The following is a 17630-nucleotide window of genomic DNA, read 5'->3' on the forward strand; positions in this document are numbered from 1 at the left end:
AAAGGAAGTTTGATAATTGGCTTTTGAGCATTTTTCTCTTTGTCTGGAGTAGCCACCTTCTCCGGAGTTTTACCCTGCAATGTAGGATTAGATGTGTTAGTATTATCTTCTAGCCCTGCAGGGCTAGCAACTACATTGTTTGGTTCAATGGAATCAAGATTAGCATTATTTAATAAAATAGGTTCATCAACTCTGGGCATAGAGGGCCCTTCATAGTTTGAACCACTTCTTAGAGTAATCGCAAATGCTTGATCCGTAGGCCTAGTCAGCTGTGCCGGCAGGGCTCCCTGTTGGCGTGCTTGTAGAGTAGCGGAGAGTTGCGCAATTTGATTATCTACAATTTTGTTATGCGCTAGAATTTGATCAATTGTCGCATCTTTGCTCTCCATGTGCTTTTGCATATTAACCAACATTGCTCTAATTTCCCCTAAAGAAGGGTCTGAAGATGAGGGGGGTTGTTGTGGTTGATTCTTTTGGCCAGCATTGGGATGATAGTATTTCTGCTGCTGTTGCTGTGGCACCTGTGGTTCTTGTGGTGGGGGATTTTGAACATTAGTGCTCCGGTAGGAAAGGTATGGATGATTCCGATACCCAAGATTGTAAGTGTTGGAGTATGGGTTATTCTGCCTATAAGCTTGGAAGGCATTAACTTGCTCCACGGAATTCCTGCAATCCTGCTCCCAATGACCTACAATACCACAATTTTCACAGAAAGCCTCATTAGAATTATTATTAATCGCAGAAACATTGGCTACGTTAGCAGTGCTCAGATTATCTAATTTTTGACAAATAGAGGTCAGTTGAGCTTGCAAAAAGGATACAGAATCGACGCTATGTTTCCCCTTGTTAGCAAATCCTCTTGGATTCCCATATTGGGAATTGTGTATCGCCATATCTTCAATAACCTGACCTGCGTCATCAACATTAAGATTCATAAATCTCCCACTAGCTGCAGAGTCTAAAATTATTCTAGAAGAATTTCCAATGCCGTTATAAAAGGCTTGGATTAACTGCCATTGTGCTAAATTGTGGTGAGGGCATTCTCTTTGTAAGTCCTTGAACCTCTCCCAAGCCTCATATAAAGACTCATCGGCTTCTTGGGCGAAATTCTGAATCGCACTCCGTAGTACTACTGTTCTCTCTGCAGGATAATATTTGTTATAAAAATTCAAAACAAGAGTTTCCCAGTCAGTTATACCAAGCGTAGTTCTATTTAGACCATTAAACCACAATTTAGCTTTTCCAGTTAAAGAAAAGGGAAAGAGAATCTCCCTGATTTGGTCTTGAGTGACCCCGGCTTGCCTTATGGTGTTGCAATATTGACAATAGTCGGCAATGTGAAGATTCGGGTCTTCACCCTTGGCTCCACTGAATTGCTTCCTCTCTATCATCGTTATAAATTGAGGCTTAATTTCAAATTGAACCCCATCAAGAGCCGGAGTGGGAGTGAGATGTGGGAAATCCGTAAGCTTTGGTTGTGAATAATCACTAAGTTTCTTTGGAACCGCCATCTCTGATTCTGTGTCTGATGATGCCTCTGAATTGCTAGAACCAGTTGGAGAATCTCGGTGATTATTGTTATTATCACCAGAATCCGCCAGGATTTGCTTGTAGAAGTTTTTCTGTCTATGGAAGGAACGTTCGATCTCAGGATCGAATGGGATGTAACCTGATCTGGAACACCTGGGCATAAACAAAAACTAGAAGCAAATATGAGATTTGTCTCAGAGAACTAACGCTCTCTGAGACAAAAAGGGAAATAATCTAGACTACAAAAATAATCAGAAATAAAAATAAAACCGTTTCCCCGGCAACGGCGCCAAAATTTAATAGGGTAAAGTCGTATCCCCTAATCAAAAATAATTACCTAATTCACTAACTAAAGTAGATAGGGAAGTAGGGTCGATCTCCACAGGGAAACAAGTCTTTTTACTCCTAATTAAATATTATAATCTAAATTATTTAAGTAACCAATATTAAAAGTTGAATATGAAACTAAACTAAAAAGAGTAGGAAAAGGGAGAAAATAATATATAAAAGGATCTAGGGCATAGGTTCACCAATAAATAATATTCCGGGGTAAAATAGGGTAATCAATTATTGACATTGCATAAATAACATGATTAACAGGCTCTCGCAATTTATTAACCAACATAGACCTAACAGGCTCTCGCAATTTACTAGATCTAAGTTCTTATTGAAAATAGCCTTTAATATCAAATTAACATCTGCTCGATTCATCAATTTAATATTGCTATACTTTTACAAGCCGCAATTGTAAAACATTAAAACAATCCAATAAGAAATCATCATGCAATACCAAAAATCAATAATAGTCAATCATCAATGCATCAATTAATCAGATTGTAAAGGGCTCTCGCTACTTATTACAATCACACAATTAAATTACCGGTATTAAATCTCATCTCACGAATCTTGACTTAACCATTTATAAATTAACTTGCCTATTGAAACTAGACCTAAACATTAATTCTCATCTCTCGATTCTTGAATCAATATTGTCAAACTCATGCATAAAAGATAGGCCTAATCTAGTCACAGAGCATTAAATCAATCAATAGGAAATTAATCTAGCATTGATAAATAACAACAATAAATTTACCCCTTCATATTATTTATTAGATCCCCATAAACCCTAGAAATTAAACTACTCACACATAATTAAATATAAACTAAGCAAAGCAATAAAATAAATCATGATCAAAGGAATAAAATAAATAACTAAGATTAAGGGAAGAGAAATCGTCACCAAAGTAAATCTGGAATTAATCAAAGAAATAAGAACAAAGGTTTAGAGAGAGATTAAGAGAGAGAAAACTAAGTAGAGAGAGAAAGTCTAAGAGAAAGGATTAAGAGAAGAAGAAGTCGTGCTAAAATCGTATTACGGAGGAGTATTTATACTCCGTACAAAAATCCTAAACTAAAACAAATTAAAACGACTCTAATTGTCTCCTAAATAAACACGCGCCCGATCGGGCGAGGCACCGCCCGATCGGGCGCGCCTTTTTTTCACCTCTAACAACAATCTCGCGCCCGGCCGGGCGCGTCACCGGGCGCTCCTCCTGCCCGGCCGGGCGCGCCTCCGGGCGCCAGCCTTTTTGGCTGGGCGGATCATTTGGGCCAATATTTGGACTTCGATTGGGCTCCAATTCTTCGGGCCAATCTGGGTTTCCTCTTTGGGTCTTGAATACTCGGTCCAAACGCCCCGGTATCACCTCTACCGAGCCCTTTATCATCGGTTCAATGGCTCCAACCGGCCCTGGGCTATAAAATCTGGTCGTGCTTCTCCAGTGCTCGTGATTGCTCCAAAATATCTCGGGAAAATACTCCAAAAGCATAAATCCCTGCAAAAGTCAACCAAATCTACGAAAACACTAGAAAACACCAATTAGTAATAAAAGTGGCTCTAAAGAGCCAAAAACACTACTAATTATGACCAAGGGACGGGGGTAAAATACTATATAAAATGAATACATCAATAACTTTCTGGATAAAGAACTTCTTCAAGTCTTCCTAGCATCAGCTACTTCTTCCATCTCCAAGATCAATTTCACCTTAGCTAAACAAACACTTGAAAAACCTTTATGAGATGAGTTTGCTGTAGTTTAAGTTCCTCATCATCAAAACTTTTAAACATCAACAGAACTATCTTTCATTTGAATAAGAAATGAGGGAGGAAGGGAAGAGATATGTAGGGATTAAATTGTGAGAAATTGATCTCTCCAACAATGGAGAGATTTGGAAGGAAAACTCATCTTTCTTCCCTCCCCTTCACCTCCCTTCCCTTCTTTTCAGTCCCATTTCTTTACCAAACACACCGTTAGGGCTTGTCTGGCATCATTTTTGGTTTTCAGTTTCCTTTTTTTTGAAAACTAAAAACCAAAAATAAAAAACAAGAAAAAGGTGTTTTCACTTTTATGTTGTCAGTTTCAAAATTATGATGATTTTAATAAGTCTAAATAATTTTAGATTCATTATGTGACATATATAATATATTTTAAAAAACAAAAAACCACAACAATGCCAAATGAGATCTTTTGATGATTTTTTTGTATTGTCTACAACAACACAACAACAACAATAATAATATATGCTCGGCTCGACTCTGCTCTGTAGAATCCTGTTCTACTCTGCCCAAAAGAGGCCCTTAGTATAAGAATAATTATCAAATAATAAAAATTGTAAAATACTAATGATAAAACTGTAAAATATGATTTTGTATCAATGATGTGTTAAGAGTTTGTATTAATATTTAGGGCCCTAATTTATTAAACAACACGGACATTATGTGGGTGCAAAACTTGTATGTTAGTAAGCATAGCAAGTACTCCATACCATTAAAATAAATAAAAATAAATTTTAACTTTTTCCATATAACATCTTTGCTAGATAATGATTATAAATAATTTATTGTGCAGGGACCGTGGTAAAGTCACATTTTCGCAAATTACAAACTGCATATGCACCGACACAACCACCTTACAGTCCTGTTGAGGTCCAACCTCCGGGCATTAAAGTTTAGAATTCACAAAAACGAAAAGAATGAAGGGAAAACATATGTACTTATATAATTTATGTAGTACTATATATGTATCGGCGGATAATCTAGCTTCTTTGTTGATGTTTTTTTAATGGTAGTTTTTTTTTTTTTTTTTTTTTTTTTTTTTTTTTTTTTTTTACAAGTTTTTTAATGGTAGTTTAAAACCTGACTACTTTTTTTTTTTGACAAATGATACAAACAGCAAATTACATATTAATACTAAAACAAATAGAGTTAACCGCTGCTTCCCCTGCAATTAGATGAGCTCTGTGGACGCGCTGGCGATCCGCCTTATGAATACTGCAAACCCAAAACCTTGAGCCAAGTTGTAAAATCCTCCGAATGAGCCATATATAAGCGATATTACCTTGCTCCTCCCCACGAAGCACGATGACCAGATGATATGAATCAGTAAAAACCGTGAGAGACAGAATTCCTCGATCAAACGCCCACTGTAGCCCATACATGCAAGCCAACGCCTCTGCATGTAAAGCCGAGGAACAAACCCCGAAGTTACTACCTCCACTGATCCGATCATCAGTGGGTCATCATTATCCAAGCACCATCCCATTCCTGCTCGTCGAGAATCTTTGAACAAAGAGCCATCTACTTGAAGAGAAAGCAAAGCACTCCCATAGGGAGTCAGGACAAGCTGAGCAATGTAAAAACCAGGCAGAGAAGAGGCACCGCCATCTGTCGCCGCAGTAGTAGGGATACTAATAGGGGCATCAGAGTTGACAAAGATTGAATGATTATCCATGACCTCCTAAAACAAAGACTCAAAAGGCCGAGACGCAGAGGAATCCCTAAAATTCTGGAATTACAACATAACCACAAGCTCCACAGTGTACCTACCAAAGCGAGAACTAGAAAGACCATCCTGACTGATAAAAAGTCGGATATAATCTTGGATCTAATCTGAGAGAGAAAGGTCTCCATTAAATACTGAGGCATCCAGCCCTCCAAACCTTTCGTGCAGTAAAACACATTCTAAAAAGGTGTTGTAAATCCTCCGGTTCCGTACGGCAGAGGTAACAACACACGCCTAGAATCGGAACTCCTCTATGATTGAGTTCCACCTTGACCGCAAGAGCGCGGTGTAGCAGTTTCCATAAGAACAACTTCCATTTAGGCTGCAACGGGAGAGACCAAAGAACCTTCTAGAAAGAGTCAGTAGCGGAAGGTGTAGAAGGAGGGGAAAGTTGTTGTTGAAGCATAGCATACCCAATTTTAACCGAGTACTTTCCAGAAGGAGTACCCGACAAATAACGGAAATAGTTCGAGTCGTATCAGGGATCTCCATTGCCAGGATTGTTGAAGCATCCGCAGGAACAAACCAATCAACAACTTTAGTAGTATCCCACCCCATGGTCTGAAGATTGGTGAAAATACTAACAGTATGAGGAGCCGAATTTGGCAAAGGAATTCCTGGTTTGAACTCAGGAATGCAACCATTTACCCACCTAGCTGACCCAGCTAGAGTGGACTTGCCATTACCGGTTTTCCAGTTACAACCGAAATTCAACAGAGTGTCCGCCTTGAGCAAACCCCGAAGGCCATAAGAGTGGCGACCAGAATAACGCGGCCGAGTATTAGGTTTGTTGGAGAGAAAGGTCGTACGAGCACTAAAAACTTTAGAAACTACCAACTGCGGGTTGGTAAAGAGTCTCCAAACTTGTTTCATGAGCAAAGTCTTGTTTAAGGAAGATAAGCAGCGAATCCCCAAACCACCGAGGCCATGAGGAAGGTGCGTGGTATCCTTATTTACCTAGTGCATACCTTTAGTATCAGAATGCGCCCACAAGAAGCGCAACAATAAGGAGTCGATTTTCCCAGTCACAGAGACGGGGAACTCATAACAAGCGAGAGCATGGAATGCCTTAGAAATAAGGATAGAGTTAATAAAAATTAACATCTGCAATTGTGCGAGGCGTATGGCAAACAATTAATTCGCCCAGTAATTTTGTCGATGATAAATTGAAAGTGATCTTTCTTTCTTCCGACGAAGTCAATTGGAGCTCCCAGATGATGATCGAACACCTGAACATGCTTCATTTGGAAAATATATTTGAAGCCTTTCTGAGCAGACGTACAGATTAATCAAGGACTTGGACAAGTTTAGTTGTTCGCCTGATATCTTAGTAAATCGCTGAATAATCTGCATGATATTAGTACAGGCCGTAGACGAAGCCCGAAAAAAAGATGAAAGCGTCATCCGCAAAGAATAAACGCGAGACAGTAGGACTCATTCTAGACAGCTTGATTCCTTGAAAAAGCTTCAAATCCTGTCCCAAATGCAGCATACGAGAGAAGATATCCATGCAGAATAGGAAAAGGTACGGGGAGATGGGGTCACCCTGGCGAAGACCACATTGTGGTTTAAAGGTAACCGAAGTAGAACCATTAATCAAGGATTTGTAAGAAACCGTGGCAAGGTATTGTTGGATCATCTGTAACCAACGGTCCAGAAACCCATAGGCTTTTAAAACCTGCAAAAGAAAACTCCAGTGAATTCTAACATAAGCCTTGCTTATATCAATTTTGATCAAGGAGAGCCAATTAGTTCCAGTTTTTGAACAATTGATTTTCTCCATTAACTCATGACTCATCAAAATATTATCCATCATAACGCGTTCTTGAACAAAGGCGTGATGAGAATTTGAGATGAGAAGAGGAAGACATTGCACACCCTGGCCACCAAACACTTGGAAGCACATTTATACACTGTGTTACAAAGGCTGATTGGACGTAAATGCCCCACCTCTGTTGGTGACCAATCTTAGGAATTATAACAAGAAGGGACTAATTTCACTATTTCAGTAGAAATCCCGTGCGGAAGAAACTTTGAATGCCGGAAATAACCAAGTCGCCCACAACATCCCAGAAAGATTTGAAAAATTCGACTGTAATTCCATCCGGACCCGGAGACTTACTATTCCCTAAAGAAAACATTGCACTTCGAATCTCAGAAGCAGAGAAGGGACGATCCAGGTTTGCAAGTTAAGAAGTATTGAATCGTGGAAGATCTAATTCACGTAAAACAACGTCAATTTCCAGATCATAAGGAGGCATAGTATCACATTGAAAAGTATCTTTTAGGGATTTCACTACCACACGCTAGACATCCGTCTGGCCATGCTGAAGAGTTCCTTGGTTGCCAAATAAGGAACTAATCTCATTCTTCTTTTGCCAACTTTTAACCTTCAAGAACAAAAGTTTATATGAACAATCACCTTTAAGTATCCAGTTTTTTTTACAGCGTTATCTCCAGAATTGCAGTTGCAACAAAATACTATCTTTTGAAGTAACTATATTGGTCATATAGAGAGAGGCATCAGAAACTGGTTGGACTAGCTCTCCCTCAGTTGCAAGATCCTTCGAAAAAAATTTCCAATCTATGCCCCAAAATTTCTTATTATTAAGACACCACCTCCTAATGAGAGACTTGACGTGTTGCAGATTCTTAGAGAGAATGAACATTGGCGAGCCAGTGACGTTTCTTTGCCAAGTAGTAAGGACAAAGTCATGTATATCCTGATATTCCAAACACTAGCTGTCCAGTTGGTAAGGACGGTTTGAAAGTTGTATAAACGGAGAATCATCAAAGAATATAGCAGCATGATTAGATATCAGAATCGGTTGATTGAGTAACCGACTATCGGGATAATTATGAAACCAATTAGAAGTCATGTAAGCCCGGTCCAGTCGTGTAAAATAAGTTGATCATCGTCCCTATTATTCGTCCACGTATATGGAGGACCTTTAAAGGGGGTAGCAAGTGTAGGGAATATTTCAAGCACTATAACCCCAAAGCTTGGACCCCACTGTGATCATACACTTAAGTATGGTGGCGTCCAAAACGAAAGAAAAGAGAGCAAAAGGGTCGCCAACAAGTTTTAGGAACTTGTAAACCGTTCACAGGGTGAAGGTTACACCCCTTAAACGATCCAGGAGATCGTCAACTCCATAAGGTCTAGAATCAAATAGGGTTTGGGGATGAGGGTACGAATCCAATCTACAAAAGAAAGAACTCGCCCTATAAAATAGGCCTCTACTTTATTCTACTCGTATTCATGTGTGCTTTCTGACTAACATGCAATCATTAGATTAACCCTAAACCTGTTTATCTATGTTGGTTGAATATTAATGCACAAACAAATCTATTATTGGCGATCACTTGAGTTAAAATCATATTAGCCTAAACCAAATTATTAATTATCTTATTAAGCGTGATTTCAAGTACAAATTCCCTTTAAACATGCATAAAAGGTGTGATCAAGCAATAACAATAAATAAATAATATCAAGCAACATAATAATAATCATAATCATGATAATAATAAGGCTTAAATATAATAGCAAGATCCTAGGCATGATACTAACAAGATTAGTAACAAATCCTAGCATGTCACTAAACATTAAAGATCAAAGCTTTAAACCTAACATGGTACTAACATGATATTGGAAAGAACAAGAGGCACCCTAAACATGATTCTAGAAAGCAATAAAAACATCCTAACATGATACTAGGAATTAAAACAATATAAGCATGTTTTCTACAAGAATAGAGCAATAAGATTACATACTTTGACGCCTCGTACCTCTTTCTAATAAGAAAATACACACGTTAGTAAACTTCAATGAAAATAAAATCAAAGAATTAAATTAAATAATTGAAAGAAAGAGTTAAAAAGTTTAGACTGGATTTGGGACCAAACCCTCAGAAATTATCAACCTTGCACGTATAGGGCGAAGGCAACTTCGAACTTGGCTAAGTGTTTCACAATCTTGTGAATGCGGAATTGTGTTTAAAGGGGTAGTTTAGAAAGAGAGAGAGAATATCAAGTAAGCCTTGATGAGAGTTGATGATTGTTGATTATAGATTGTAGATTGTAGATTGTAGATTGTTGATTTGAAAAAGAGAGATATGACCTCTATTTATAGGAAAAAAAGAGGGTCGAAAAATTAATAAAAGAATCCAAATTCGAATCGAAATAAAACTCGTAGACAGTAGTTTTTGCGTATTTTGTTTATATCATATCTTTTGATCCAGAAGTCCAAATAAGGCATATAATATGTCGTTGGAAAGATCTTGAAGTATACTTTGCAACCAAATTGGAATCAGATTAAAATATTTTGTAGATAAAAAGATATAGCCGAAATAGTAGGACGGTGTCAGTTTTGGATAGAGTTTAGTATTTCTTTCATATCTTTTTCATTACAGCTCGGAATTAATATTATAATATATCATTGGAAAGATAATTTCAAGATCTATCCAACCATATAAAATTTGGATAAAAAACATGAGGCACGAAAATAATATCTGACTGTCTTTGGACATGTTTAAATCCGAATAGAATTAGGACTGTTAAAAAAGGAAAGTTTTATAAAAAAAGGAAAGTTTATATTTAAATCAAATTCTATGATCTTATCTTTTGAAAAAAGGATAATTAAGATTTTTTAGAATCTTATAGAAGATTCTAATCAATCCTAATTTGTTTAGGAATAGGATTAAACCTTTGGACCCTCCTCATGATCATTGAGTCGTAGGAAAAATCCGGTTTGGGCCCAGTTTAGTATTTTGGCCATAACTTCCTCATTATTCATTGGAATTGGGCTTATAATATATCGTTGGAAAGTTCTTTTCAAGCACCATCCAACTACACTATTATTGGACCCTTATCATAGACCAAACTAAACTGGATTGAACGTTTTCATAAAATAGAATGGGTTTTCGAAAACGGAAAGAAAGATTTTTAATAAAAACAACCGCAACACTAAACTTTTCACACTTTCACCTCATTCGATTATGGTTTGACGCGAAAGGTATTCATCACTGGGTTTGGTTTTGAGGAGACACAAATGGGTGTCTACAGCAAGTAAACTTGATTTCATCCTAAAATTAATAAAGGAGTCCCAACCTTTATTAATATTAGACCCTCCCAACCTATCATAGTGATGCTCTATTTCATTTATATCTCCAAAAATCAAACAATTAAGAGCAATAGCAAATAAATCTAAAATCAAACCCTAGACCTGAGGTCTATCTTCAAGAACATGAGCACCATAAACAAACATCACACATGTACTAGTTCCATTAGTAAGTTTAACATTACATAGTACAACATTTGAACAGCAAAAAACACAAGAAAGTTCTTCCGAACCATATCAAAAAACCACTAAATTAAACCCCCGCTAGTACTTACTGCATCAACCCCAAAAACCGAAGTAGGACTAGAAATACTAAGTAAGCTAGTCACAACTATTTTAATGATCAACCAATATACATATGATGTTTATATATATAACTATATATATCATATAAACAATATGATCAAACAATACTAGTTTATATATATGACTACTATTTAAATGTTTATATACTAGATATATATTATGTATTAGGAAAATTTGAATTTTGGTACCTCAAATATAGGGGTAATTGAATTTTAGTACCCATCTAAAATTTTATTTTAAATTGGTACCTCCAAAAGTGTAACTTTATAGGTTTTGGTACCTCCGTCCATGTTCCGTTAAGTTTTCCGTTACTGGGGTCCATTATCTAATTATTTAATAATTTAAATTATTAAAAAAAAAACATTTTTAAAATAAAAAAACAAAAAAAAACTAATAATAAAAAAAAAACAACCAGCCACGCGGCCAACGACAACCACCAAGCCACGACGACCACCAAGCCACGAAGCCCTGCCACGGTAGCTGCCGCCGCGACCAGGCACGAAGCCCAGCCATGGCAGCTGCTGCCGCAGCCAGGCACGAAGCCCAGCCACATCTGCTGCCGCTGCAGCCAGACACGAAGCCCAGCTACAGCAGCTGCCGCCGCGGCCAGGCACGAACCCCGAACCCAGAAACCCAAGAACCCACCACCCACGATCCCCGAAACCCACCACACCCCACCACCCACGAACCCCCGAAACCCACAACCCGACCACCCACGAACCCCTAAACCCACCACCCACAACCCACGAACCCAGAAACCCACCACCCTACCACCCACGAACCCCGAAACCCACCACCCACAACCCGAAAATTTAACCTAAAAACCCTAAAAATTGATTTGGGAGAAAGGGGGAAGGGTGATGTCGAGGCAGCCAAGAGTGAGAAAGAGGAGGGAAATCGGCGACGAGTTACCATGGTTCCTAATACCCTCCGGGAGTCCAATTGAGTGGGTGGAACCATCCAATATGCCTTTAAACAGTCAATTTACCCGTTCCAAACTTGCACCGATATCGTGACCTCAAGCCTACCACGGACATTTATGGCAACATATGAGGGTCATATATGGTTCCAAACGTCATTATATGACCCTAAGATGTATCCCCTAGGGTTTTCGATGTGGTGGTTTTCAGATTAGCTGGGTGGGGGGTGGCGTCGTCGCGGGGAGGCAGGGCTGGTGGGGGGAGGGGGGTGGCGTCAGCGCGGGGAGGCAGGGCTCGTTTCTGTAGCTGTTGATCAGGCTGGGTGGGGGGGGGGGGGTGGCGTCGGGTCGGGGTGGCAGGGTGGGTGGCGGGGAGGCAGGGCTGGGTGGCGGGGTACTATTATTTTTTTTAAGTTTTTTTTTTATTTTTGTAAGTTTTTTTTAATTAAATGTTTTTTTTAATGAATTAAATTATTAAATAATTAGATAATGGGACCCACTAACGGAAAAGTTGACAGAATGCTAACGGAGGTACTGATATCTATAGTTTAGTCATTTTTGAGGTACCAATTTAAAATAAAATTTTAGATGGGTACTAAAATTCAATTACCCCCATTTTCGAGGTACCAAAATCCAAATTTTCCTATGTATTATGTGCTAAAATTTGTTATATATTTAGATTAAATTCTTAATATCAAAAGATAATATTTTATATTTAATTAGTTTAAATTGGGAAATCTCATTCGCCAATTTTGCTAAGATGTAATTTAAATTATTTAATTCTAAAAGAAATTTATAATCTCGTATTTAATTGGCTACCACTAAAATTTGTTATCCTACATGGCGCGCTAAAAAAATTAAAACCTATGTGGCTCTCTAAAAACTCGGGAAAAATTTCCCCTTTACATATATATATTAATTGAAGAAAAATAATAAAAAAAAAACCTCGAGAAATAAACTTTATTAATTGAAGAAAAATAAGTCAATTATAAACCGCATACTCGTTAAAACATTATGGTAGCTTTACACTTATATATCAATCGACCACTATAAAATCTTTGTCGTGGTGACGCCGTGACGGTTTCTAACAATTTTACTTTTTCTTACCCTTTAATTCTTTTTGCCTTTAATTCTCTACTAGTGTGTTTTGTGCAGGTGATGCGTGCAAGCATACGTTTAAATATACATGTAAGTCAACATTAATAAATATTGTAAATCCATTATAGATATCGTTAAGCTCAAGAGAAATCAAAGAAAACAACTTAGCTTGTACAGATAATCTCAACTCAATATATAGTACGAGTACATACAATAGCAAACCCTACTTGACTTAAAGTCTTCAATATATTTACCAAAATAAATCTATAAGAATATTAACATAACCACAAGGAAGACTAGTATACATAGAGTTTCTAATACTCGCTCTCAAGTTAGAGGACGAAGACCACAAATGCCCAACTTGATTGTATAAAAGAAACCCAAATTGTTGCCTTCAAAGAGTTTTTGTAAGAGAATACGCCAATTAATTAGTGTTGTATCAGAGCATACTACGTAGTAACTAGTAAGTAATCTTTAACAACTAATGACGAACAAAATGACAACGTTAGCTATCTTAATTTGTTTAGTCCAACCATGAAGCAGCTGGTTCTTAGCATTATGATATGTGTTTTTGGTGTTTTTAGTCCCTCAAGAGAGTTACAGCTCAAAGACTGATACGGTGGCGCATGTACTTGCAAAACAACGGAGACTCCAGATGGTTTGTATTCCGCCTCTAACGATCAAGTTAGAACGTGCTAGAGAATATAAAAAGGGTGCGAAAAGTAAACTGAGATCTTCTCGGATTTCGAGATCAGTTGCTCTTTGATGTGAGAGAATGTAGGTTAGTGTAACGAATGAATGAACGTGCCCCAAAATGGGGGATATCTCCCTATTTATAGGATCATGGGAATACGTGCTCATTAGGTCATTCTGACCTAATGGGTTGCGTCGTTCTTGAAGGCCGCAATTTCAACTGACATCTGAGGCTGACACGTGTCAGCTGCTAAGTGGCCCATGTTGGACCTGCTAGGCTTGACACATATCCCTCTCTAATTGGTCCACGTTTCTAGGGTTTTTTTTTACCCTAAACATTTGCCCTTCATAAGGGTGACGTGGCAGGCCACGTAGCGCCTGTGACACGCGTCTTCTTGTGAGTAGTGAACAGTAAAAAGAATGTTCACCTACTGGGGTGTGACGGTGAAGCCCCCTGTTTTACCTATCTATAAATTGAGATTTACCCCCCATTTTCACTCTCACTTTTGACTCATTTGCAATTCTTAGAGACGGAAAGAGAGATTCAGAGAGAGAGAGAGAGACTCTGACTCCGTCTATTGTAATTATTTTGAAGCTTCCGTCTGCGTTTTAGGCGAAGACAACCGGTCATCGTCTGAGGCTGTTTTCAGAGTTTTTAGAGTTAAGCTAAAGGTAACCGCCTCTACCCTCTTCAAGATTTTTATGCTTTTTCCATTTGTGTACATAAACTTCTAAAATAAAAATGGACTCTTCATTGACACACACGGCACTGCCTAGGTCATTCAGCCGGTCTCCTGGTACGGCTGAGTCTAGAACCGGGGGTGCCTTTTTTGGACATTTGGGCTGCTTTGCTCATCCCCAAATCTCTTCATCTCTGTGTCTATGTATGACATAATGGCTAGAGTCAAGCAAACGGCTACCAAGCCAAAGAGGCGGCATGCTTAGGAAGTGCCCCAATAAAGTCACCCCGGATGAGGAGTATGAGGGATCATAGGAGCAAGCAGGTTCTCCTCCGGGTGGTGCTCCTTCCACCCTAAGTGATACAATATTAAGAGAGTCAGACGGCGAGGAAGCCGCGTCTACTCAAGGCTCAGATGAAGAGTCAGGCGGTGAAGAGGCTGCTGAGCGATCCGGGTTGGAAGCGTCAAGTTCTGACCAGGAAGATATTGCGGCTGACTATCAGCAGCCGCCTAAGGGGCCTTCCATGTTTTCTCCACCTGGTGTGTCGTGTATCTTTGTATTTACCGATTGGGGAGTCGAGTAACAGTTTTAATTTTTTGCTTTTCACCGGATGTCAGTTCGGTTAACAAAATCTCCCAGCTTTTTGGCCGATTTTGGATTAATGAAGTATGCCGACTGAGTCGGTTTGTTCAATTGTTTCAATTTTTGCACTTTTTCCTAAGTCTTTAATAGCACGAGGCAACATATAATCCAGATGTACCTACCCAGCTGCCCTTAGGCGACTGTGTGATTAGTTTCCAGGTTTAATTGATTGATTGACTTGGGAACTTTTGATACTTTAAGGAGTAAGAGATGTTCCTAAGTCAACCAATCACAGTAGTGATAGCCCTAAATCAAGTACACAGCCGTCCAATGTTGCAGGCGGTTTAGCCTCTTACCTAGGCGGTTAAAGACCTCCTGGGTTGTTTGCAATACAGTTATGCTCAACGTCCTTTTTCCCCAATTGGAAGGACTTGCGTAATTTCAAGAAAAAAAAATCTAATTTAGAACTTCAATCGGTCACCGGCTGATATCTTTGTACATCCGGTCTTTTAAAAATTGGGGCATTCTTTAGATTATTCTAGTCAGACAGCTACGAGTTGACTAATTTTGTCTTTCAATTTTTGCCGTCTTGTAGGGAATAATTTCAAGCCTTTAAAATCCCACTAGCTTGAACCCCACTGTGATCATACACTAAAGTACGGTGGCGTCCAAAAGGGAAGAAGATAGAGAAAAAGAGTCACCAACAAGTTTTTTAAGGAACTTGTAAACCGTTCACGAGGTGAAGGTTACACCCCTTAACGATCCAAGAGATTGTCAGCTCCATAAGGTCATGAACCAAATAAGGGTTCGGGGATGATGGTACAAATCCAACCTTAAAGAGATTGAACCTTCCCTAATAATAGGCCTCTACTTTATTCTACTCGTATTCATGTGCGCTTTCTAATTAACATACAATCAATAGGATTAACCCTAAACCTGTTTAATCTATGTTGGTTGAACATTAATGCACAAATAAACTATTATTGGCGATCACTTGAATTATAATCACAATTAACCTTAACAAGATTATTAATATCTTATTAAGCGTGATTGCAAGTACCAATTCCCTTTAACATGCATAAAAGGTGATCCAGCAATAAAATAAATATCAAGCAACATAATAAATAATCAATATCATGAATAATAATTATAATAATGATAATATCAATCATAAATAAAATAATCATCATAATCATGTTAAAGCATAGCAAGATCCTAGGCATGATACTAACAAGATTAATAACAAACCCTAGCATGTCACTAAGAAATAAAAATCAAAGCTTTAGCCCTAACATGATACTAACAATCATAAATATTAGGAAGAGAATAAAAGGCATCATAGCAATCATATTTAATATTAAAGTTACCCTAGACATGATACTAGGAATCATAATAACAATTTAAACATGATATCTACATCATAATATCAATTAATCAATAAAATCCCTTAAAGTACTTACTTGGATGCCTCGTACCTCTTTCTAATAACAAAATACACACGTTAGTAACTTCAAGGAAAATAATAAACAAAACAATTAAATTAAATAATTGAAAGAGAGATTTGGGACCAAACCCTCAGAAATTAAAACCTTTCACGTCTAGGGCGAAGGCAACTTCGAATATGGCTAAGTGTTTCAAGATCTTGCGAATGCGGAATTTTGTATGAAAAAACAAAGTTAGAAAAGAGAGAGAATAATCAAGAAAATCCTGATGAGAGTTGGTGAATTGAAATAAGAATTGATGAAATCTTAAGAATAAAGAGAATTGGTGAACGATAGATGTAGATGATGGTTGATGATGAATGAAAACGGAGTTTTTGATACGATATTAATAGAGAAAATCATCCAAAAAAGATAATTCATCAAAACAGAGTCTGAAGACCACAAAACCACCTTGGCGTCAGCCCTGGCTCATTGGCGCCAGGACCAGTGGCTAGCGCCAGGCGCCAATGCTGGCGTCTGGCGCCAATCCTGGTTCCAGGCGCCAAGGCCTGGGGTTGGAAGCCAATTTGGAATTCAACGCGTTTTCGAAAATCTGATAAATTTCTCGTATTGGAAGATAAAATAATATAATTTCAGTCGAAAATGCTATTTGATCCAATTAAAACTCTGAAGAGTCCTAATTAAATTAGGAATGAAAAGAACCTTCTAGAATGTTCTAGAAGACTAAAACCATTCCTAATTGCATTAGGAATGATAAATCATATTAGGCCCTCCCCTAGATCATTGGGCCGTACATAAAGCTCAAACCGGGCCCAGTTTAGTAAATTGGCCATAATTTCCTCAATATTCATCGGAATTGGGCTTATAATATATCGTTGGAAAGGTCTTTGCAAGCCCCATCCAACTACACCACTATTGGACCCATATCATGGACCAACCAAACTGGATTGGCTGTTTTCTTAAAATAAAGTTTTCAAAAACAGAGAGAAAAGAAAAGAAATAAAACTTTCCGCAACACTAGACCTTTCCACACTTTCGTTTCATTCGATTATGATTCGACGTGAAAGGCACTCATCACTGGGTTTGGTTTTGGGGAGACACAAATGGGTGTCTACACGTCTGTATGCGCTTGTAGAGCAATGAAAGATGCTCTCTGCGACGATTCCACCTGGATGGGCGTCGCCGGACGCCGTACTCATGTTGGAGCAGAAGGATTTATAAAATAAATTAGCATCCGGCCATTGGCCTCATGTCTTTTTAAGACGGTTGTTTACTGCTAAGTTTTTAGCTTAACTTATTATTTGTGAATGAAGGTGAGCCATCTGTGCATTGCACAGGCGGTACTCAAGACATTACGTATGTAAATAAAGCAATAAATCACATAGTTGGAAACCAAAAGCGACTTTTTTATTGATAGG

The 17630-nt window shown here is 38.2% G+C and overlaps 1 non-coding gene across 1 annotated transcript; it reads left to right on the top strand.

Annotated features, from left to right (window-relative positions):
* The first annotated feature begins 1023 nt into the window (after positions 1-1023).
* Positions 1024-1130, top strand: LOC145637502 (small nucleolar RNA R71). Its single transcript, XR_014114278.1, has one exon. It is a non-coding gene; the product is annotated as a small nucleolar RNA R71 (small nucleolar RNA).
* The last annotated feature ends 16500 nt before the right edge of the window (positions 1131-17630 follow it).

Source organism: Chenopodium album, chromosome 6 (assembly GCF_948465745.1).
Source record: "Chenopodium album chromosome 6, dcCheAlbu1.1, whole genome shotgun sequence".
NCBI classification, from domain to species: Eukaryota; Viridiplantae; Streptophyta; class Magnoliopsida; order Caryophyllales; family Amaranthaceae; genus Chenopodium; species Chenopodium album.